Here is a 23,123-nt window from a genome sequence, read left to right on the forward strand (position 1 = left end):
TTTATTTATATTCTATTCATGGGGCCCCACATGTGTTATGTTGTCTATAGAGCGGCGTCACGAACTATCTCTATAGACCTTGTGTTGTTCTAATGCCACTGTAATGTTTTTCTTTAAGTTTTGATGTGACAGATATACTGCTTACATCCCAAATTTACTTGAAGGAATTTCTTGGAGATTTTATCTTTTGCAGTGATGTTGCTTATCCTTATTTTACATGTTGTGTATTTAGGAGTGATAAAGCTCTTTTGATGCCTCTGAATAGGCTGTTGTAATTCAAGAGTGATGTAGCTGCTTCTCTGTTGATGTTGTAATTCATGAGTGATGAAGCTCCTTTGATGCCTATGAATAGGCTCTTGTAAGTTCAACTTTGTAATTTTATATTTTTAATATTAATATAACGGTAGGCCTATATAGAGCTGTGGGTTTTTCCCTTGAGCCCCCAAGGGTTTTTTCATCCATAGTAAGGGACCTTTATTTGAGCGGGGGTGTTAGCTATATATAGTCTCTCTATATATAGCGCCGTAGGTCTCCTCTATATATTCCTATCATGTGTGCTCAGTTGACACACTTCTGGGGTTCCAACAATTGCTACATTGAAGACATTCAAAGAGTGGGTCTATCAGCCCAACAAAGGAGTTGTGCGGGAGTTTGAAGAGTGATACAACCACTTGGATGAATTAGAGCAAAGAGATCTAAACTCGGAGAAATTGAAGTTATTCTTGCATGCAGATGATCTTGCACTTCAGGATGACTTGGGAGAGATTCTTGAAGATCGTACACAACCTATGGGATTGAAGATTGATTGGCAAGATGCTCTCCATGCGGTTTTTACACTTATAAAGAGGTAGAGATGGAAGGCTCAGTTGCAGAACGGCATGCACTCACCACTAGCAATGTCTTCTCCTACCTCCACTTCTCCTACTTCTCATGTTGTTTCATCCATTATTTCTCTTATTTCTCAACCTATGTCTATTAGCTATATATAGTCTGTCTATATATATAGTTTGTCTATATGTAGCGCCCCAGGTCCCCTCTATATATTTCTATCATGTGTGCTCAGTTGACACACTTCTGGGGTTTCACTTCCGATGTCTTATATCTCTCTTCTCTCCTCTCTTCCTTTCGTCTCTTGTCTTCCAACAGGACATGCCTCACATATTCTTGGAATGCACATTACACGTGATTGCTCTAAGGGGCTCCTTTACTTATCAAAGAAGGAGTACATCCAGAAGGTCCTTGAGGGGTTTCATCTACAGGATATTAAGCCTTTCATCTACAAGATATTAAGCCTATTTACTATCATTTACCTTCTCATATGAAGGCTAGTCAGGCTGATTATCCACAATCTAATGAGCAAAATTTCAGATGGCTAAGATTCCTTATGCATCCATAATGGGTCTTTCAATGTATGCCATGATAGCCACTTGACTTGACATAACATTTGTAGTGGTAGTTGTGGCATGCTGTAATATTTTTGTAAAATTTATGAAAGTTAGTTAGTTAAATAATAAGTTAGTAAGGCTAGTAGTTAGCAATAAAATTAGATAAGATTTATTTAGTAAGTAGGTTATCTAGATAATAAGTTAGTTAAGTTAGTAAGGTTACTAACTAGACTAACTAACTAGCTTAAGAAAACTAACAATTAAAAAATAAAAACTAGTGAGGGCGGCTGTCGAAAAGAAGGCTACCCCCTCCTAATCATCACCTCCCCCATCGTTATTGCCAATGCCATCTTCACCATCGTCATCACCATCTTCTTTGTCATCAATCCTAATTTTTAAAGAAAAAATCTCCTTTAATCCTTCAAATCAAGCATCGACATCCTCATAAATACCCTCCCCTTTGTTTGTAATTTAGAAAATTAAAAATAATAAAAATTAAAGGAGAGAAAGAAGCTCCCCACTTTGAGTGGAGGAGTTACCTTTGCTTAAAGAAGGGTAGAAAGAGAGGGGAAGGGAGAGGTAGCCTACACTCCCTTTAGCCTATAAAAAGGCATGCCCTCTACTCAGTTGATAGACACAAGAGACCCGAGAGGTTGCCAAAGAAAGCTAGAGCGATAGAGAGAGAAAGATAGATCCCAAAAGGCTATGAGAGACAGTTAGTAAGAGATAGAGAGAGAGAGACCTCGAGAGGCTGAGAGAGAGAGAGAGAGAGAGAGAGAGAGAGAGAGAGAGAGAGAGAGAGAGAGAGAGAGAGAGAGAGAGAGAGAGAGAGAGAGAGAGAGAGAGAGAGAGAGAGTTAGTAAGAGCATTAGAGAGGAAGAGAATTAGTTTAATCCCCCCTCTCTCTCAAACTTCGTCTAAGCCATCTTCTCTCACAATTCCCCTATCTCGAACTCACTCCACCATCCCTATCCCTCGAACATGCTTACGAATGATGGCTCCAAAGCAACCGGGTGGAAAGACCACGAGAACGAGAACCACCACAACCGGCCAAAGAACAGGTATTGCCAGAGATATGAGAGTGCTCTCTGCCCCCACCCCCCTCGAGGTTGTCGGAGTTATGACTACCAATGGAACATTGGGTGTGACAAACGCAAATGCGAGCAAAGATGAATTTTTCGACTCTAGGATAGCTTTTTCTTTGTTGCTTGGATTAACCTTTTGCTTTTCCTCTTCCATAGGTTCTCACAAATGTTTGAATTTCAATCATTTCTATTTTCTCTCTTCCACAAGTTCCCGCTATGGTTTGAATTTTAACAGAGTGATCGAGAAATCGTGAAAGCTAAACTAGATGCATGTAGACCTAGTTGGATTAATAGCTTGGCCCTACACTCAAGCCATGCACTGAGGGCAAGAAAATTTCTAGAATACGAATACAGTTCTACTCTCTTGTTAAGGCCTAAGGGAAAGATAGTTTCAACCCCAAATGTGCTCTATGTTTGATATCTCCTTGGGTGCAAGATAGTTCCAACTCTAACTATTATCTCCTTGGGAGGTTCCAACTCTATCTTGGAGACCTCTTTGAATGCACAACTTGGACCTGTGTTCAGGCCTTGCATTGAGGGCAAGATAGTTTAGAGAATGCCAATATAGTTTTACTCTCTTTTGGGGGCCTTGAGAGCAAGCTTGGCACTGAGAACACAAAAATAGTTTCACTCTCTCATTAAGGCCCTAAGGGAAAGATACTCCCTCATTTATGTTGGAGACCTTTGTGGCCTAGAGCTTGGCCTTGTGCTTAGGCCTAGCACTAGCTTGAAGACCTTTTTGTCACAATTCCAAGGGCCAAGGTCTCTTCAAATGCATTTTGATGTGAAATCACATTTAAAAAAATTATGTAATATACCCTATCTTCTCAAGGGATAACACTATGGTGTAAATTTATGTATAACCTATTGATTTGATTTATGTATAAAGGGATAACACTATGGGATCTTTCTCACAATTGATTGCTTCCATCTCTTCTTTGAGTATTTTAGACTTATGTGTGAGTGGTTGTAAATAAAAAATAATGAGAGAATGAAGGGACATAGAGAGCATATTGCTCTCAACTCTTGCTCCATCCATTTTCCTCTTTATCCCCCCTAACTCTTAACATAGTATTAGAGCAACTGTCTAGATGAGCTTAAGTGTAAAGTCTAGTTTTTTATCTAATAAATTGTGAGAAATATCCCTATAAAAGGATGGAAGCAATGAACTTGATGTTGTTTCTACTCAAGGCCTATTGAGGCATTCAAGGGGGACTCATTGGCTTGTAATGAAGCTTTGGGAGGTGAGTTTTGTGACTAGTAATAAAGTCTGCTACTCAACATTGTTGTGCTGCTACGCCGCAGATGTAGTGTGAAAAACCCTGGAGTGCATCATCATTTGGGTTTCTTATTGATCTAGAGTGCCCTCTAAGCAACAGAGAAGAAACTAGTGTTTGATCCACGTTTGTGGTCTACCAGGGAGCTCTAGGAGATCTAATGCTTGGAGATTGCTTTCGAGTAGTCCCAGACAAGGATTTTATTTATCTTCTTTGGTTCTATCAATACATAGTGCTTTTAATCATTGAGCTTTGTCTTTATATTGTGTAAAGGCTTTGGCTGATTTGAATCCCTTGCATATTCTTTTTCTTCTCTTCTATCTTCTATTCTCTACTTCCTTCTCTTTCTAATCCCTGGTGGATATGGCCTTTCGACTAAAACCCCTCCAACATTAGTGAACCTGATGTGAAAGGTCGTCGAAAGGAAATACAGGATGGGAGAACCTTCAAGCATAATTTCTAGTGATGTTTTGCAACAATTAGTGTAAAATATGAACATGCTTACATCAACAACAATAGGTGATGTAGGCTTCTACTCAAACAGAAACTATTATGATGAATGCTCTATAGGCAATAGAGTGTGAGATGAAGTTGTTTAATGGTAGGAATGAATATTTTGTACGGGTCATTATACATGAATTGAAAGTCCAAGTTTTGGAAAGACAGGTATGCAAAAGTTATTGGAAGACTTGGCTATTCGAAATGCTTATGCAACTATACATTCTTCTATGTTTGGTCTACAATTGGATAGAATTCCTGGCCAAGATTCGAAGACTACAATATGGACACATGTTTTACATGCAACTGAAAAGAGGAAAGTTATTGATAGTGAAATGTCTCATCCAGGGCAAACATTCGTGACATAACTTGTTGGGAATCATCAGTAGATGCATATTCAGTGTATGTATATTTAGCAAAAGTGCAAAACACGGATGTACTTGTGGAAGAGAAACAAAAGATATATGAAGATAATGCACGGATATTTAAGAGAGTGACAAGAAGAAGTGTGGCTCAGCCTACAACTGTAAATTAGCCACCTCCCAAGCATGTTATGGAAGATATTGGGTAGGTGCAGAGACAAGATAGTAAGCAAGAGGAAAAAAAGAAGGGAAAATAGCCAAGATAAAAGCTACAGTCTAATATTGAGACAACCACAGATGCCTTGGAAGATCCTATAGTGGAAGAGTCAACCATTGCATATGTAGATTTTCCTAATGCATTTGAAGAGGTTTATGAATCTCATGTTTTACTTGATGCAAGGACTCAAAGGGATATTGATAACTTGCTAGATGTGCATGATTTATAGGATATAGTTATCGTTTTTGAGACCATTCATGAGCTAGAGGCTATGTAGATAGAGGATCTTATATTTGATGCTCCACAGCCTAGAAAATGTTTTGAATGGTTTGTTAGAGGGCTTGATAGGAAATTCAAAGATTCTTCACGACATGGACTACTTCACTATTTTCAGTGATGGTTAGCATGTGTTGGATGCAAGTGAGGCTCATTTTATGTTTGATGTGGTACACAATCATCAATATAAGCATATTTCCATACGCTGGACTTTGAAAGAGTAGGCATGTTGTGATGTATTTGTTGATGGGTGTATTTTGAGCATGTATATGGAGATTCCATAACCTCTAGTATATGATCTGCACCAAAGGGCTTATGAACCTAGAGGGGATACTAGTTGTTGCTCAAGAGTTGTACAGATGATTAGTATTTTGAACAATGATCCATAAGGATGCCTTCTTATGTGCATGATGAGCGACAAATTGGCACTATGGGTGTTTCATATGGGTGGTGCATTGGTGCCACATACGAGAGGATGTGTAGGTTCAAATGGGGTGGATGTCATGCCACTACTACGCGAACATAGTGTGAAAAACCCTAGAGTGCATCATCATCTAGGGTTCTTATTGATCTAGAGAGTCAATGCCATATTAGTCATTAGTGTCAATGTCCATAGTATGGATGGCAAAAAAATATGGGATTTTGGGATAATTTTAGTCTATTTTTGATAGTTTGGATATTATTTCTTGTAAATATCCTAAAAGGTGTAGAAAACTTCTAGAATAAGGTAACATGCAAAAAGCACGTTGCTTTTCAACTAGTTTGGGAGATCTCATAGAAAAAGAGCGGCTTTTGAATTTGTGTCATGTGCGATTGCAATTTTTAGGTAGCAAACAACACTCTGAACAGGAAGAAGAATAAAAAGTAATTCAAGAGAATTTCGATTAGGTATCTTGGGTTTTTACCCCCCCTTTCAAAGCCAGCAGAACCATTAGATTTTCCTTTAAGTAGTAGAGAAGAAGCTAGTGTTTGGTGCACATTTTTGGTCTAGTAAGGAGCTCCAGGAGATCTAATGCTTGGAGATTACTTTCAAGTAGTCCCTGACAAGGATTTTGTTTATCTTCTCAAGCTCTATCAATACATAGTGCTTTGAATCATTGAGATTTGTCTTTCTATTGTGTAAAGGCTTTGGCAAATTTGAATCCCTTACCTATTTTTTTAATTCTCTTCTATCTCCTATTCTCTACTTCCTTCTCTCTCTGATCCCTAATGGATAGGACTTTTCGACTAAATTCCCTCTGACAATGTGAAGCTGCAAGGTTATACCTAGTTCCTAATTTTCTATATGGATAGTAGCAGAACAATGATTGATACCTTAAATTTTGGCTATTGACTCGCAATTCTATTGCCCATCTTCTAGAGTATCTCTAGCACTATTAAGTATTGAATATAGCAATAATAATCAATAGCATATTAGTAGTTACTACCAATAAACTTGCAATCAGGTTCTGCATGGACTGCATGGAAAATGCACATATTTTCTTGGGCAACAAAGAAAAGTACAATAGCCCACTTGAAATGAGTAGCTCACTATGATATTGAGGATTTATTTGGCATTGGCTTTGGCAATATATTCACTCTAGATTGGATTTGGAAGTCCACAAGAAATGTGAACAACAGATTGTATGATGTGGTCAATTTAAAATAGCTTGTACTCCCATGTCTAGAGCTTACTAAAGCCTTTAATGATGCTTATTCATGCCCCAATGATGCTACATCAGTGTGGGATAGTCTATGGGATGACATGAGCACTGCTTGCTCAATTTTGAAGTAACCTACTACTAGTATAAAAGGGCCTTGAATGGTTAGTGTTTGTTGGAAGGTTTTTCTTCATGTTTACCTAAAGTATATATAGTCAATGATGCTTACGTGAATATGTTATTCCTCCCAAATGTTGTGGGCAAGGTTGTCACATGTTTTGACATTCCATTTAGCTAAAATACCTTGTTTTTGTGGAGACATTATTGCAGTTTTCTCTAGGACTGAAACTCTCTTGTTTGGCAAAGTGTATGCCTATGTAAATTAGTTGGGATTTTTATGACTTTGAATGAGCTACTAATGTATGTTACATGACTAAATTGAGCTGGACTGAGCTGGATGTAGACTAACTAAATGTACATGTATTCTTTGAATGCTATGCAAGCATTTCATCAGTGAAAAGAAATCTTGATGTGTAGGGAGTCATGCATTGATAGCACAATCAAATTGGATACTATAGTGAATACTATTGGCTGCAAATATTACAAATGCAAGGGGGTTAGGCAACATCACTCAGACTGTCAATGATAAGTTGGATAATAATAACTATGCAATATAGAAATTTCACATGAAGAACTTCCTGATTGGGAAAGGCTATTGGGATCTTATCACAGGTGATGAGACCAAACCAAAGCTTCCATAAAGAAATCCCACTACTAAATAGTAGAAAGCACATCATGCTTGGCTTGAACAAGCTTGAAGGGTCTTGTACATTGGCTCTCACTATGTATTTCAAATGCAATGGTCATGCAGATCATGAATTGCAAGTCACCAAAGGATGAATGAGACATCTTGATGCATTAATAGGGCACTACTACTAATGTGGAAAAAATTCAACCAAAACAAAAGTTTAACACTATGGATAGAAAAGGATGGTCAATACAAGACTATGTCATAGAGATTAACTAGTTAGCTTCTATTAGAGTTGAAGTAGTAGAGGATGAAGTTTTGGTTCCAGTTATTGTGAATGGTCTTGGAACTTAGTATAAGTCATTTGATACATCTATATCAAAGTGACAGGAGATGCCTAATTTCAATGAGTTGGTGTCATTACTTGTTCATGAAGAGGTCAATATTGGATTAGCTACTAGCTCGAGTAGCTTAAATGGTAGAGACGTAGTGTTCTACTCAATGAAAAAGGCAGTGGTAGCTATGGTAGAGGGTCCTCTCATGGTCGAGGGACTAACCATAATGCATATTAGAATGTGAATATTCAATATGTGCAAAATATTAGAGGTGGTGGGGATACTTTTGAGCAAGGGGGAGAATAAACTCTAGAGGCAAATGTTCATGGAAATATCAAAATATGAATGAATAGTCCAGTAAGGACAAGGACTATCACTATTGTGGTAAATATGGGCATATTGCTAAGGATTGCTAGAAGAAACAAGTGAATCAGAAAACAAGAGGCAAGCAAAAAGGTCATTATGATTCATCTAGCCATGTTGATGATGATAGTATTGATAGATTGTTTGCTATGACTTATGTTCAGAACAATATCACTAAGAACTACAAGTCAGATGATGTATGGTACATTGGTTCAAGGGCTTCCAATCACATAACTCCACATGGAGAATGGTTCATTGAGATGGTGCTTGATAAGCATGGTTATGTTTGTACATGTGATGATACACAACATAACATTGAGCATAAGGGTGTAATTCCTTTGGTTATACATGATGGTCAAATGAAGAATTGGCATGGCGTATTGTATGTTCCTTCCATTACTAAGAATCTACTATTAGTTGGAAAAATGATAGAGAAGAATTTTCAAGTTTGACTCAATAAACATGGTTGTTTTATTGAGGATTTTGGAAATGGCTATAAGTTGATAACTAGATGTTGAAGACATGGTCATTTGTTCCCCCTAGATGCTGATATTCCATTGCTGAAATAAGCTATGTTTGCACATGGTCAGAGCATAATTAGAGATCTTGAGATCTGGCATAAGTACATTGGACATGTCGATGTACAAATGCTACAAATTATATGCACAAGAAACATCTAGTTGTAGACTTGCCCAAATTTTCATACTTGGATTTAGTTCATGTTTGTGATGCATATCATTTTGGAAAGCAATCTCAATTTCTATTCATGAAGCATGCTCAGAACAACTCTAGACCACTATAATTGGTTCATTGAGATGTTTGGGATCATCCCATAATGCTTCTCTTGGTGGATCCAGGTATTGTATCACATTTATTGATGATTTCAATAGGTATACATGGGTGTATATCTTGAAGCCTAAGGATGCAGTCCTTGATGTTTTTAAAGAGTTCAAGCGGCAGGTTGAGAAGGAATTGGACAACTCTATCTCTTGTTTGAGATCTAATAGTGGAGGTGAGTATGTCTTGAATGATTTTGATAGATTCTTGGCAAAGAATGGCTTCACGGGCATCTTACTTGTAGTTACAGTCCATAGCAAAATGGAGTTGCAGAAAGGAAAAACATTGATTTACAAGTCATGTTCTTCTTGAACAAAAGCTCCAATACACTTGAAACTAGCTAAAAATTTGATCATAGAGATGTTAGAAAAGAGGGGGCAATATAGAGATCAATTCGAAGCTATGAGTTCTCAAGAACTAGATGAAACACTCTTGCCTTCACTTGCTCGTGCATATATTCGTGCCGAACTTGGAATTTAGATAGCTGATCATAAAAGACTCTTACAAAAGCCTTTGACATGGCCGGTGTTAGAGTGATTTTTGTCGAAAGGTCAAATCCACCAGGGATCAGAAGTAGAAGGAAGTAGAGATAGGAGATGGAAGAGAAGATAGAGAATACCCAAGTGGTAAACATTACAAAGACAAATCACAATGAATTGAATCAATATGTATTGAAAGAGCCTAGAATCTTTGCGCTACTCAAAAGAAATATCCAGGCATTAGATCTCTTGGCACTTCTTCGTAGAACAAAACGTGCATAAAAAATATAGCTCCCTCTCTGTTGCTCGGAACCCAAATCTGATGGCTCCGATGGCTTCGAAAGGGGGGTGAAACACCAGGTGACCTGGTCACGAATCTCCCAGATCAATCCTTCTTCTTCTTTTAGTTCAATATGCAGTTTTCAGCCTATTTTCAGCGATCGTGACGAGCGGGATTTCGTCAATTTGTCCCTCTTGTGAAAATCCCCTCATTGACTGAAAAAGCCACTAGCTTTTTGCCTGCCATCCTAATCTAGAAGTTTTTTTCTAACTTTTTTGGATTTTTACAATAAATAATATAAAAAATAGAGTAAAATTATCCAAAAATCTAGTATTTTTGGATAATCCATGCAACTCACACTAGTACTAATGGCTTAGATCATATTGACTTTCTAGATCAATAAAGAAGTTAGATGATGATGCATTCCATACTTTTTCACACTGTGTCCTCATAACATCACGACATCCACCCCCTCTAAACCTACACATCCTCCGGTATGTACTAAAATCCTAGTTGTCACTGAATTTTGAGTCCTCCTCATCCTCTGCAACCATATCCTTTACTTCTTCATCTTCCATATCTTCCTGGCTAGCCCCTGTATTAGGACTACTATTTTATTCCAATTTTGGCAACTCATAGGTAGTAGATTCCTACCTTTTGAATAATTTGATTTTTTTTTGTGCTACCAGAAGTTTGGTGGCTGTCCCATCCAACTCATTTAATGCATAAGTAGCATTATGAAACACTTGTCTTACCACATAGGGTCCAAACCATCTTTTGGAAACTTTATACATGGCACTTTGTACTACAAATGGATTGTAATTGGCGTGCGCATTTTGCTATTTGGATTGTAGCCATTATTCATAGTGCTTTCTCATTTGTGGTTGTTTGTACTATTGATCGTGATCGCAGGATGTCTTACTCCAGAAATATGTAGGGTCATTTACCGGTTGTCAACTTTGGTGCAATGGATCTCACAGAAGGATATTAAGACGTCCTCTATTGAATCCGCGAGGCGGGGAGCAATGGAGACGGTCTGTCTCTTTGAGAAATATCTGCCCACAAGCATGCTCACGATACAAATCCACCTTCTTGTGCATCTTGTAAATGAAGTGGAGATTGCTGGACTTGTCCATACGCGATGGATGTTTTTCTTGGAGCGCTTCATGAAAATCCTGAAAGGCTTTCTGCGACAAAAAGCTCGGCTAGAAGGTAGCATGGCTGAAGGTTGGCTGGTGTCTGAGGCGCTAGTGTATATTTCACAATGGCTACCAACGGCGAATCTAGACAACAAAATGCTATGGTCACTGAACGACGATGATAGACCGACTGGGGATGTGGTGGTTGGAAATGGGGTAGAAAAAAGAATGGATGCTACAATGGAGGAGAAGGTGAATCGCTTTTGTATGTTGCACCATGCCTCTATGGAGACCTGGCTCGTCAAGTACCAAATTGCTAGGCAAGATCGAGAGGAAGCGCGATCTGAATTCCGACGTAGTATGCATCATCAACCGATTCGATATCCCGAGGGCATGGAGGAGATGCTGCGGTTCATGTCAACACGATGGTTGCATGGAGCTTTGACCGTAGCGTCTCGCAAAGGGACAGAGGTCTCAATGGAGGAGTGGGAATTCTCAAGGGGATGTAGTCCAAAGGTGATGAGGTGTTTAGGATTTGTCGTATCTATATTTTATATGCGACATCTAATTTGAGTGTTTCAATGTACAGTACAAAATATATAGTGCAGCATGGTCGCGCAGACGACATTTTCGCGTGGAGCTTATTGACAAAATGCGCTTCACAATGGACTGTGGTATCATGGCAAGGTTTGAGCAAGAGAGCCAGTGACGAGCAACGGATCCAAATATGGTTATAGATGAGATGGAGTATTTTGGAAACTTGCAAAGTATTGTTACGGTGGATTACCGTAGCTTCTCCATGATACTATTCGATGTGCAGTGGTTGAAAGTGGTACTTGGAGAACCTGGAGCAATAGTTCGACGAGGTCCATCTGGATTTCTCGAAATAGATTCCGAAAAAAAAATGGACTATCCAAACCTCCGACAACCTCGATGGTGGTATGTTATACCTTCAACTCCCCGAAGTGCGAGAGTATATGTTCAAAGCGATGTTCTGAGCATAGATAAAGACAATATGCAAATAGAAGGGTCAATATTGCAAGGGGTGGAGGCCACCGAAATCTTGGAGCCAGCATCGGCTAACAATGATGGAAATACAGGAGTCCAAGAATTCTTTGAGAACGAGGTGGACTCATCCTTTTGTGGTGACATGTCTATCGACCTTCCAGTATATGCGGAGTTGTGTCAGGAGATTGACATGGGACCATAGGATACTTCATACTTACTGGCATCTACTTAATCAATTCGTTGACCAATCACTTATAAGGGTACATAAGATATGCATTCAAAGTGAGATCTTTTTTTTAGGATTTATATTACTGTGCTTTGTATGATTTAAATTGATTATTCTAACATTATTTTTTGTCTGTGTAGGTGACATTTTCAGGATAAGTCGATAGATGAGCAATGAGGAGTTACAGGATATCTTCATGCGCATGTCTCCAGACCAACTCACAAGATTCAGAGACATGGCAGACCAGGAGCTGTCTCAGTCTTCATCAAGCCGCTCTGCTAGATCTACTTCAGTGCGATCGGATGCTTCACGTTCGAGCAGACGAGCTCAATGCTCCAGACTTGGGCCAGAGGGAGGGAGTGCTTCAGGGTCACGGGAATGCTGCAGAGATACAGAGGCACTGAGCCGACGGTCGGCACGAGATACAGGTGTGACTCCTTGCTCTCTTGGCGGTTCCAAGGAGCGTGGCTCAAGCTCAGGTGGATGCTGTGGAGGCACGGACGTGATGTCTCCATCTCATCGTTCAACTGGAGTTACATCACCTCCAAGATTTGTCACACATGTGGAGATGTCTACTCCAGTTACTCTGACTTTTGCTCAGCTGTCTGCAGGTGGCACCCCTATGGGTACCACTCTGATAGATATTACCCAAGTCGGTACATTGGATGCACAGGGGTCTCCTGGATATGCCCAGGAGCGTGGAGGTAGATGGGAGAGGGAATATATTTGTTGAGTATACCATTCCTAGTAGCATGGGAGAAGGTAATACTCCTCTTCCTAAGGTCATCGACAGCCTTGCTTCAACTTCGTCATATAGCCTTGCACCTTCCACTACAACTCGCAGGTTGATTGGTCTTATCAATTCCATAAACTTACAAACTTCTCGTTGTAGGCCTCTAAGAAAAACTCCCTTCTGGATGCCTTCATCCAAGTAATGGTTGGTTCATCTCTTCATTATGGATTTCATTCTAGAAACATATGCTTCCACCCATTCATCAGAGGATCGACTTAAGTTCGTGAACTCCTCTCAAATCCGCTCTTCAAAACCTTCACGCCTAAGTTTAGTGGGACGAAGGCCAATTTCAGGTCATCCCATGTGCCAAATTTTCATGTTGCTTGTCTCTCATACCACTGAAATGCTGCGCCTTTGAAAGTGGTGGGAAATATCACCAACCAATACTCGAGGGTTTTGGTATTGTTGGCTACATATGCTACCATAAACTCAACTATATGAAGTTCAGGGTCTTCATTACACTCTCCCTTAAAGATAGGCAACAAGACTACATTCATTGGTATGTCATCCAACATTTCTAGGATGGATCTGACTAGGAAGGGAACCTTGAGTTGCCATGGGCTCACATGAGAGAGTTGTGCTAACAAGTTTTTCAGCACAACGTCTTAGATCATTGGAAGAATATACTAGAGGGGAGCAAGGATTACATAGTAGCATCCTTGCATGAGGAGTTTCTGGTTCCAGCCTCAGTAGATAGATTTTCTACAGGCTGGATGATGGATTGCATGCGTACATATATGTCACACAGACGATCCGACGCACGCAAGGCACTCAAGAGTGGTGCTACAAAGCCCAAGTGATTAGACGTGGATGATTGGCGTCGACTGAGGGTGGAGGCTACAGATTCTCCAGGACGTTAGAGTGAGCAGCGCGAGGCAGCGAAGGTACGACTCGAGGCCGGAATGGTCCATCATCTTGGGAGTGGCAGCCATAGGATATATTTGGAGGACTTTGTAAGTTTTTCTTTTGTTTTGCTTGTTTATTTTTTTGCAATATCCTTTGTACTGACAATCATGTTTCTAACAGTTAGTATTTTGTTTTCTTTGTAGCACTCCATTACAAATCGCGATCTGATCGTCCTTGAGACTCGATATGTAGAGAGGCACGGTCTCACTTCATTGATCAACTAATTATATAGACACGGTAGCCCTGTAAGTCACTCATCTTTCATTGTCCGTAGTTACCATGTTTAATTAGAATGCATTATTGTATGGTGGACTGATGTGTTATTGTTTCTTTTTTTGTAGAGTTCGTTCGATTCTCCTTTGCGATGGGACGAGCTTTCGAATGGCAAGGATATGTAGCTCGCCCTTGGATCCCTGGAGCTCACACACCTTTATTTTTTGGTCGCTTGATCTGTGTAGACATTCTCTATGTATTACTGATATCTTATCATGATTGTACCAATCGCTTTCATTATGCGATCATGTATTTATTTCATATATTAGTGTTACGATTTCAATATACTTTGTTTTTGTTTGCACGCGCATTGTATAGTGCCGAAACTATTTTGTATGGCTCAAATAAAGCACACAGTACAAATTTTTTTTCCCTCTTACCGTCTCTATTAGCATCGCAAATTTACTGCTTACGTCGTTATTGGCACTATTATTTTCATTGCAAACCTTCGGTATCAGCGTCGGTATCAGCATCACATTTATTGGCATCGGTAAATGCGACGCTGATACCGACGCCAATAACGACGTTGATACCGATGCTGATTGCGACTGTTCTATGGCGTTGCCAATAACGATGTTTTTTGTGACGACAAGGGAAATTTTTTTAAAAAATATTTTTCTCACTTTTAACGTCGGTATAAGGCCTATATCTTGTAGTGTCTCATCATGAAATTCTCGCTTGGCAATGCCAAGCACCTCTCCCAAGGTAAATTCCACCCGACTGTTTAAGATCCGTTCTTTAAGAACCTTCTTAAGATATGTGGCTGTCTCAATGTTAGATTGCAACTTATATCCTGGTTGCTTGCCCTTATTTTTGCCCTCTTGTTTGTTATCATGCTTTTGCTCCTGACTGACCTCTTCCATAACATGCTCGGGAGGTGGCTGATTTGCAACTTTAGGTTGATCCACACTTCTTCTTGTCATTCTTTTAGATATCCCTGCAATATCTTCATCTCTTTTTCATTTTTCTTCCACAAGTACATCCATGTTTTGTGCCTTTGCTAAATATGCATACACGGAATATGCATCTACCGGTGATTCCCAACCAGTTATGCCACGAATGTCTTGCCCTACATGAGACATTTCACTATCAGTGACCTTTCTCTTTTCAGCAGTATGTAAATCATGTGTTCATATTTCAACCTTTGGACCAACCATCACTTGGTCATGTATTGTATCCAACTGTAGACCAAAAGTAGAAGCATGTACTGCTGCATAAGCATTTCAGATAGCCAAGTATTCCAACAACTTCTGCATACCTCCCTTTCCAAAATTCAAAGCAAGAGGCAATCCCATTTCTTGTGCATGGATCTTGCCATCTTTCCAAAAGATGAGCTGTCATACCAAGGTCTCTTGATAGGCAGCACAATCCTTTCTCTCATACTGCAAACTGTCACACCACATACATCTTTTTCCAAGTTTAGGGGTTGTTGCCCGTCCCCTTTCCTCTTGTCCTTTTTCATCGAATTTTGCAACCTTCAATTGAAGATCCCGCATCCCTTTGACCAATTCATCCAAGACATCTTCCCTAACAGAGGGAACAATAGCAGGTACAGCCATAGGATTAGCCACAGAAGCGGGTGGCTTATTGGATAGTTCAACTGTTTTGCCCATAATAGTGGGCAAGCTAGAGACATGCAATCTTTCTCTTCTTCTATGCTTCTTCACAAGTGCAGTAACATCTTCCTTGACATGTCTCCACTTTGTTTTCAAATCTGTCTCTATAGTATCATCCTCCAGCAAATCATCAAGCTTCTCTTGAAGCTCAGGATCAACTGCCTATAGAAACAATTCAATTTTTTGACTTGCAAGAGCTTGCTGCTCTACAAGATCCAACTGCTCAAATCGACTTTCAAATTCTCTTAACAATTGTGTAGCCGCAAGACCCTTATTAGCTTGTATAACCCACTCCTGAAAAGTTTTACGCGTAATAAAACTGGTGTCCTCAATGTAGAATTCTTCCCTGAGTGTCTTCTTGAAGGCTACCTACTCTACATCCTGCAAGTATAATTCAGTAATCCATGCTTTAAGTTCATGAAAAGTAACATGTACAAAATACCGGCTCCATGCAAATTGAGCCTCCCCAAAGAATTCCATCGTCTGAGCATAGGTATATACATATGCAGATACATTCCTGCCATTGAATAACTTCACCTCATGCTCAACTGCTTCCAAAGCATTCATCACAACACTTTCTGTTTGAGCTAAAGCTTGCATCACCTATTATTGTTGTTGTACCTACATAAGCATATCCATATTTTGCACCAGATTTTAGAAAACATCACTAGAGAATGTATGCAAAGATTCTCCCATCTTGTCTTTCCTTCTTCTAATGACCTTTCACGTCGGGTCCACCAATGTCAGAGGGGTTTTTGTCGAAAGGTCAAATCCACCAGGGATCAGAAGTAGAAGGAAGTAGAGATAGGAGATGGAAGAAAAGATAGAGAATACCCAAGTGGTAAACACTACAAAGACAAATCACAATGAATTGAATCAATATATATTGAGAGAACCTGGAATCTTCGCGCTACTCAGAAGCAATCTCCAGGCATTAGATCTCCTGGCGCTTCTTCTAGAACAAAACGTGCATAAAAATTACGGCTCCCTCTCTGTTGCTCGGGATCCAAATCTGATGGCTCCGTTGGCTCCAAAAGGGGGGGGGAAACCCTAGGACACCTGATCACGGATCTCCTAGATCACTCCTTCTTTTAGTTCAATCTGCAATTTTCAGCCTATTTTCAGTGATCGTGATGCGCGCAATTTCGTCATCTGTCCCTCTTGTGAAAATCCCCTCATTGGCTAAAAAAGACACTAGCTTTTTGCATCCCATCCTAATCTAGAAGCTTTTTTCTAAAATTTTCAAATTTTTCAATAAATAATATAAAAAATAGGCTAAAATTATCCACAATTCTAGCATTTTTGGATAATCCAGGCAACTCACACTAGTACTAATGGCTCAGATCACATTGACTCTCTAGATCAATAAAGAAGTCAGATGATGATGCATTCCATACTTTTTCACATTGTGTCCTCATAACATCACAACACCGGAGCAATCACAAATTTGTTGGATTTACCGACCCATTGGGGGAGATGTTATAAAGCAAATTACTGAGGTGCGAAGCATCACTTAATTCTTGTGTTCTACATTGGGAAGCACATAACAAGTTGGGAAGATGTTGCAACATTGGCCAAGAAAGTAGAAGGACAAAGTAAGTTTGAATGAAAATGGTATTCTAGTCGAGGGTTAGTGCACGATATGGTGGCCGCCTAATGACTATTGCTAAGCAAAGAAAGGCACTTTGGACTTCAATGCATTATCCTACATATGTTGCTCCTATATCTCTGTGAGTGCTTGCACTTGTCTATGGTGTCAACATTTCTAAATTGGCTAAACTTAATCCCTTGTGTGACAAACTTCTTCAAAGGAGGAGCTACACATTGCAAGTCAATTAGGACAACAATACATGATTATTGATGTCATTAGATATATCTTTTGTCTCACCCATGTCCCATTACTTCTTGATGAGCATGCTTCATTAGAATACATTCCTAATTTCTATGAATGGTTTAAACCAAGGTTGCATGACACAACACCAAATTTTGCCTTTGCTTCTAATACTACAATGATTGAGTCTTCATTAAATGATGTGATGTATATAAAACTTCTACTAACCTAGACACAGTTGGTTGGAAGAGGTATGATTTCCACTCTAAATCCTAGGCCCAACGCCATTGATGTCCCTATTAACTTACCTCACCAGTTAGTCCCAATTGAGATGGTTGAACCTCGAGATGTTCCAGAGGAGGTTGCTGAGACACATCTCCAAATCAGCCCTACTAAACCCGACCCTCCTTCTAGCATCAAGCCTTTTCTAGTATGTCGACCATTAAGTACCATGGCTACTCATTTGACAAAGAAATTTATTCCTCTGAAATAGAATGCCTACTCCAATTTGAGGCCATATACACTACTTATGCCAAGTTTTTTGCAATGATTGATCTAGGCCTTGCTGATGATGAGGCAATTCAGGATGCTTCTCAATGGCATTCCACTTGGGAGAACAATGAACATGTTTTAGATAAAAGCCTCTTGATTTACGAGGAATATGTTAGGACTCTTCCTCAGGAGAACTTGCTATCATGCTAATTTATTCCTTCTTATGCTTCTATGACCAAAATCCAAGGTCAATCATGAGCTTCAAGAGAATTGTTATTCCTCCAGTCCATTCTTGTAGAAGTGGTTTTCTCATCGATTTGAGATTTCTTGTGATAGCAATCGTCTTATGACCACAATTGAGAAACATTTTAGAGTGAGTACACTTTAGGTTGACCCAACTTATTGTGAGACCACTTCACTAGGCTCTATCATCCTAGCTTGGAATCTCACCTTACCACGAAAGTTGATATATCACCCACATTGCTTGACAAGATTTTGATTGAAGAGGAACTCCACATTGCCAATCACTTTGCAAGACCCTCTTTTCTTGGCAATATAATTACTTACATTTGTGGACTAGCTAGCAAACCACCTAACTTGGATGCTTTTTCCAAATTGGAGTACAATCCGAATTTCTATGATTGGTGGATCCCAAAAATTGCAAAATACTAACTCTTTTTCCTTTTTAGTCTTAGTTTCTTTGTACATATCTTTCTTTAGCTCAATTTGTTACATTGATAAGAGCAAAAGTCCCTTGAACATTAGAAACAACATTACATCTTATGCGAGGGCAAAAAAATATAAACAAGAGGTATAAGCTCAGACCCTTTCACTCCTCATGTGATGGTGAAATTCAAAGAAGAAAAAATTTATTCATAATTCTTTCTATCTTTTTTCCTTGAATCCACCTCATGGTACTCTCAAAGATTCACCAAGTGAATGTAGGAAAAGAATAGATGACAAAACAATGCAATGAACCTCAAGGCTTGAAGACAATATCATCGACAATAGAAGATTTCCATGAATATCCTAGGTTGCAACAACATTAAAGACTTCAAGCTAACACTAGCATCAAAACCTTCCTGAAGATCTCAAGCTTGAGAGGCATCACGTCAAGACATGAAAGGTCAATCAAGACAATAAGTTTATCTTGGAGCCTCTATGAAGAAACACAAAACTTAAAGAACCATCAACAATGAGGTTCCGCTTTCTTCAATGATACCATACCTTTACTACTACAACATCTAATGGTCATCTACTTCCTTAGGAGCAATTCCAAATTGCTTCATCAATGAGCATACCAGTCTTCATCAACAAGTTCAAGTTTTTCTTCAACAATAGCTTCATTAACAATGTGGCAATGTTCTTACATATCTAGGCTCAACGTTCAAATCATCATTGTACACACCTTTGTGCACCAATCATCTTCTGTGCCAAGTTTTATTATTTGTAGTTAGCCTTCCGCTTTCATACTTCCATTTCACCTTGTAAGGTAGCATGCCTTATTGTATATCATTGTTGTTAGTTGACTTGCCAAAAGCAAAAAAAAAAGAAAAAAAAAGAGAAAAAAAGGAAAAAACTTTGAAAAATAAAAAAAAGAATGCACTCACATGCATTGCACTGCACCTAGGGGTCCTCAAGTTGGATGTGTGTAGTGACCCTAGTCAACTGGTTCCATCTCTAACCCCTACCCCTTTCCCATTTTCCCGTATTCTTACTTTGAGCACATCAAGGTCAAGACATACCTAGGGAGTCTCGGCTCACCTTGGTTATAAACTCCAATGCAGGGTGGAAAAGGTTCTTTAGTCTTGAGATCACACTTGCATCAGCTACCATGAGTGGTTGGTCCAATGGAGAACCATGCGCTTCAAGAGGATATTGGATTGGACTCTCTAGCTCCTATCCCTCTCTCATTGGTTCTTTTCCATACTCTTCGTTATGATCCCTTTTCCCTCAGCAATGCCAATTCTTCCCATCCTCATCAGCTTCAAGGTTTGTTGCTTCATCTGCCAACATCATTAGAAGTAGCCCTAAAGCAGTCTTCTAACTATGTATTAAACTATGTATGCATGTGCACTCACAATATTTTTAAACCATAACCTATTCACAGTTTTGAGTCCTCAAGTGTGGGACAACACTTCAGGCTTTGAGTTTGACCCATCTCCCAAACCAACATCTTCATATGTCCTGTGCATGAACAGAAGACTAGCACTTTCCCCTAGGGAGTGATTACACATGAGGTTTTACTTTGCAGGTACAAAAGTTCATGGAGAATTATGAGCCATCACTTCTACCTCAACATCAAATCTCCCATCATCTATAATATCCTAGTCATTTCCAATTACCGTTCTAGCTGTCTCCATCACTAGGATCAACCCTCAAGTGTAACTTTAGAATCACCAACTTCTACAAGATTGTCACCAACAACAACCTCAACCATCATCTACCCCAATACTAGCAATGTCATTGGTACCAACCACGATAGAAATAATATAATCTTCATCAACAACATTCATTTCTCCACCAGCAGGACCACTACTCCATCAAATATTTCCAGCATTTAGTGTCTTTAGTGAAAGCTAGAGCATGCTACCTATGATGTGAGTGCCATGGTATTGGCACTTGTCTAGGGGGGAAAATAATGTTAATGATATTTTGGGATGATAGCAAAAGCACAACTGCCAAACACTATTTTTGGTGGATTGTTATTTTGTGGAGCTTTAGTGTATTATTTTGGGCACTTGTGTATTATTTTGTACTCATGGACATCACCACATTATCATGGTTGTATTACTTTGTGAGATCCGGGCTCACTCTTATGTATATTCTATTTATCTCCTGCAATTGTATTTGTTGCATGTGCAAGTGTTGCATGGGTTGCACACATGGATTTGTGATTAGATTAGGATAGGGTTGGTCTATTTAGGCAAAGGTTGAAGCATGCTTCAAGGATTGACCAACCTAGATCCCACTAAGTGGATAGGATGCCCAAGAGAGAGTGCAAAGGGCCTAAATGCAAAACGCAAACCTAACCCTAATTCTTGACCTATATAATGGTGGGAGGTCTCAGTTGTATTCACCCTTTTGGCACATCCCTACTGCAGAAGCTCTATCAGTGTGACTACTCAAGTCTATTCTATCTTTCCATTCTATCATCTTGCTTCCATTGTGTTGAGAGTGAGAGGTGTGTTGAGTGAGGGACTGGGGGAAAGTGAATCTCTTTGTCTTCTTGCTTTTCCTATCGTCTCTACTAGCTCTTCGACTCATTGGTGTGCTCGGTGGTAGATGCAAAGGAGCAATGGCATTGGCTCGTGTTGATTGTGGTCATGGAACCATCGTCGAGTCTTCGAAAGGTAAATTAGGTGACTTCACTACAACTCCAACTAATATTGTGTTATTTCTTTCTTGGGATGGAGAGGAGGATTCTTTGTTAGTCAGAGTGGAGTGTTGAGAGATTGTCACTAACATGAGTTGCAGCTTCTAAAAAAATAGAAGTTTGTCCAAATTACCGATTATTGGTATCTTTGGCTCAACATCCATCAGTGTATAGTGGGGTGCTTCTTCAAGAAGTAGGCTAATAGGAGGGGGGTCAAGTTTACCTAAAAATGGGGAAGGGGGGTTTGCATGCCCAAGGATCCCTAAATTAAGGCCAGCAAGTAGGGAAGGAGTCAGGCCTGAGGAATAGGCAACATGCAGCTCAGCTCAAAATGCACTGCATTTTTTGGGTTGCTACCTACTATCCACGTGGATTGTTGCCTGGCCACTAGGGTACTTCCGAGGTGGAGAATCACCCTAGGGAGCTTGTGGAGCAGTTGGATGTCGAGGCGATTGAACGCTGGTCACAATAGGAGGAAGGCATTTGGGGGCAGTCCACCATGGAAGCTTGAGGAAGAAGCTTGTCGGGGAAGAGAGAGAAGTCTAGACCAAAAAGTAACTGTAATTTTTTCCTCCTCTAAAATGTGAATTTCCAACTTGCCCTAGAACCCCTAAAATTTGCATGAAAAGAAGTGACAACCTACTAGTTTAGCCATTTTACCTCCAGATAGGTCTAAGTCTCCAACCATAGCTCATGCCTGCTCCAAAAGACTGAGATGACTAACTTTGGTCCTTCCTGCTATACTTGTACCTGTAACCTGAGTAACTAGGGTTTTGGAATTTGAAAAGGGAGAAAGGGGAAAGAAGAAAAGAACCAAAGCATGATGCTCTGATACCACTTGTAGTGAATGAATTGAGAGGAGAGAGGAGAATGAGTTAAAGAGAGAGAAAGAGAGACTAGAAGAGGAGAGAGAAAGACAAAAAAGAGGGGAGAAAGAAGGAGGAAGCCATGGAAGCTAAGGATGAAGTTGAAGAGTAAGCTCTTAAAAATCAATGGTTGCCCTAATCTAGGACTCTTACACCTTATTTACCTCTATTAGTGTGACTGGGTGTCTAACCCCTAGTTTCTATGTATCCTACTCATTACATTCTAGAAGCCAATATGCAAGAATGCTAAGTAATAAGCATCTTGCAACCACGTTATTACATGGTAATCAAAATAGATATATAGACAATTTCATAGTATAAAATAGGCTAGTAATGGAGCCTTAAGTGGGTAGCACATTAGTGGGCATGTATAGTCACAGGCTTTGTCATTGAAGCATGACAGATCAAAGGATGGACATATATAATCACTGTGGCTTTTTCATAGAACCAAAAGAGATCTTTGATCGATTGCCAGTTTGAGATGTTGTGGCATGGTCTATAATAATAGAGTCATGATCATATGGTGGGAAATATGAGGGACATATTGCTATGAAATGTTTCAAGGAGATGCCAAAGCAAGGTGTGAAGACTGGCACTCACATTTGTCTTATGGTTATAGGTACCCATGCTAGCCTCTAGTCTTTTAGGGTTAGATGCATTTCTATGTTATGACAAAAGAATATAAAATCAAATTAGCTTTGGATCATTATGCGTGCATGGTTACTCTCTTTCCAAGAAGATCAAACTTTCATGATGTAGTTAGATTTATTACAACAATCCATGATACTCCATATAGTGATAATTTCAAATTATTT

The sequence above is a fragment of the Lygodium microphyllum genome, chromosome 24, assembly GCF_053477565.2.
Source record: "Lygodium microphyllum isolate KBCC chromosome 24, Lygodium_microphyllum_v1.1.10, whole genome shotgun sequence".
Classification (NCBI taxonomy): domain Eukaryota; kingdom Viridiplantae; phylum Streptophyta; class Polypodiopsida; order Schizaeales; family Lygodiaceae; genus Lygodium; species Lygodium microphyllum.